The sequence below is a fragment of the Anneissia japonica genome, unplaced genomic scaffold, assembly GCF_011630105.1.
Source record: "Anneissia japonica isolate Jap-2015-1 unplaced genomic scaffold, ASM1163010v1 scaffold78867_len149426_cov127, whole genome shotgun sequence".
Lineage (NCBI taxonomy): Eukaryota > Metazoa > Echinodermata > Crinoidea > Comatulida > Comatulidae > Anneissia > Anneissia japonica.
In genome coordinates, this window is record NW_022758832.1 from 123,066 (window position 1) to 126,433 (window position 3,368).

The window sequence follows — 3,368 nt, forward strand, 5'->3', positions numbered from 1 at the left end:
CTGATGACTAGTACAATAAATATTTTATTTTGAGACAGATACTGAACTTTGTTTGACTTCTTATTTCATATATATATATATATATATATATATATATATAATTTTACAAAGCAATATTGTAAATTAAATAAATGTGGGCCTATAAAAGTATTGAAAGGCAAATAAAACATAGTTATAATTAGTTTTCGTTCACTTTTAATTATAATTTTATTACTATATATTCTGGTTTTATTATTATTATTATTATTATTCTGTTAGGCCTATTCATTATATATTATTGTTGGTATTTTCACTCTAGCTTATACTATTGTAGAACTTATCTGTTTCATTTTTTCAAGATGCACTATATCTATATAAATTATATGCCTTATACATTACTATATATATCATGTATATATATATATATAAATTTTTTTTTCATAGCCGCTTCCTGTTCTTCGTTTTAGTTATGCGTTATGTTTAGCTTATCCATTAACCGTGGATGAATTAATTCCTCCATGCATTAACTATAGTAATGCTTTCCCACAGTCCACCACTTGCTCATTCGTTGTTCACCCTTATCACTGTTTATTTGTACATTATCATTAATCCTTTATAGACGTATGCCGACTTGCTTTGACTTAGTTACCGTATTGTTTCTCAAATTGTATATTGCCAAGATAATTTCATGTTCATTTTATGTCAAGCGTTGACAAAGACTACAGGAGTAGCCGAAATATTCGCCTAATAAATTTAAGTGTTTCTAAAGTCAACATATTACGTATTTGAGTTTCTTTACTGTTACGCTATATTATATTCTACATATGTTTCGAAACACACGTGGACACGCCTTCTTCATATATATATATATATATATATATATACAGGCCTAATATTTAAAATAGTGAAACTATGACAAACAAGAAAATGTGATACAAAATTATTATCAAGTTATTATTATCGGATTTATACTCATAAGGAAACTATACTAACACTCTAATCTATTTACATCACTTATACTCCGGATACTATGAAACAAAGGCAGCTAACATACTGTAAGTTGAACAGGAAATACAATAAATATTGATCTTTTTTTTATCTACTAAATGATATGGTGAAATAAATAGGTAATACTGTAATATTAGTGCATAAGTTTTAAATGTAAATATAAAAGAGAAATTGGCGAGTGTGAAAAATTCCGCCAGCCCAGATAATGATGATGATGAAAACCAATAAACATTATTTATAAACATTTGTGGATATAAGGTAATTGGACTTATTTTCTATAAGGCATCACCGTAACTTAAAAAAAAAAATACAAAAAATGCCTGATAATTTTTACAATTAAATAAAAGTTTATCTTGTTACTGTGTTTCATCTTCTTTTACGGTACTGTGTGTGTCTTCATGATATCGGATACATTATCTGCGAAGCGGAATTAACTTAAACAAAATAATAAATATTGAAGAACATGTTCAGTATCAAGGACGCAATCCCTAGTAATCTTCGCTCTATGGTGTAAAAATTCAAATGTGGTGGATGTAATTCCACCTATATAGGCTATCTAGCCGACACTTGACTACTAGGATTGACGAACACCTTGGCAAAGACAAAAATTTACACATTTTAAAACATCTAAATGAAAATAAAAAATGCAAAATATTAGCTAATACCACTTGCTTCAACGTCATTGACCAGGACAACAGTGAAATTAGATTACGAATAAAAGAACCACTACACATTAAATGGAACAGTCCAAATCTCAATGTTCAACTCAAACATTTAAGCTTACAACTTTTCAATTAGCATACAACACTAATGTATGCAAGGTGTTCTATACACCTTGCATATGATTATCTAGAACGATCATTACGTTACCTTAATTGGTAACAGTTTGTTTTCACTAATTAATATTCATTCATTTCTTTGTATAAATACTCTTTGTTGAGAATGACTTTTCTTTCCGTTATTTCACCTTTCAGTTTGTACTGATGATGGGTGAGAGAGAACACCCAAAACATGTTTACAATTAAATCCTTAGTTCTTTTCTTAAAATGTGTTGTATTTTTCATCAATTTGCGTCCGTTTGGTTCCGTCATTGCTTAGGAAGTATGAGAAGATATCCCTACGCTTCATTAAAGCTGAATTGGATATGTATGGTATATATATATATATATATAATATATATATATATATATATATATATATATATATTATATACAGATTATATACATATTTATATTTTACACAGATTTGTACTAGTAGACCTACTATAGCACATTTCTTTCTTGATTAAATTTACTTTCCAGTTTAATATTTAATTATTAGTTTACTGCATTTTATTTCAACCAATCGCCCATGCTTTTCTTACCACCAGGAGAAAATTGCAGAAATAAACATTGTTATAAATCCGCATAAAGAGAAAAACCGCAGTGTCTAGTTTATTTTTATATTTTATTTTTAAGTATATTCTTATTCTAAAATAGAAAGAAATAACATGTGCTTTTACAATTAAAAAAACAACACATTTATGATAGTAATAGTTGTTTATAGTATAACCACAAGAATATATTATGTGTGTATAATAATTAATTTTATGGAATTTATTTGGTATTTCTCTTTTGATGCGGACAATTCACTACAAGCATACACTGTTAAAAATCGCTGTAGTTTTGACAGTAATTTACTGTAATTCGCTAGAGTAACATACTGTATTATTCATTTTACGGTATCATACTGTAAATAGTAAAATATACAATATACTGTATTTTACAAAATGTTGACAAATATTTTCCAGTAGTTAAGTAGACTACTGGAAAATATCGGCTTTACAGTACTTTACTGTTTTTATCGAGCATGATGAGACAGTGTGGCATCATCAGTTTCCTTTGGCGCTCAAACACAATTGGATCGGTCGGTGAACAGCAGATAACCACGCTCAGTATTCCAAGGTTAGTAACTGCATGGAAATTGTATTATTTCGAGTTGCAATTTTAAAATATCAGGAAGCTATTATCTACTACAGTACTGACTGATTCACAATATACCTTATTATTACTCAGAACACCTAAAATGATAGGATAAGGCTCGCGTGTCTCTTCTCCTACAGCAGTAGCATCAGGTTGCCCGCGGCGCGGTTTCGTCTCAGGCTCAATCAAGAGGGATTTTTTGGCCGCCTATTTTTTCACGAAATTTAGAAACCCGATTATTCAATCAACCTCAAATACTTTTTTGCACTAAATTTAGAAACTTGATTATTCAAAAAATCTTTGATATAGGTAAATTTTACACTTTTTTGTACTACATGTAGCAGGCACACCTGTAAAACCAGTCGAATAGACGGTGAAAAATAACATAATACTTGTTGTGTACAGAGAGGGCGCTATAGA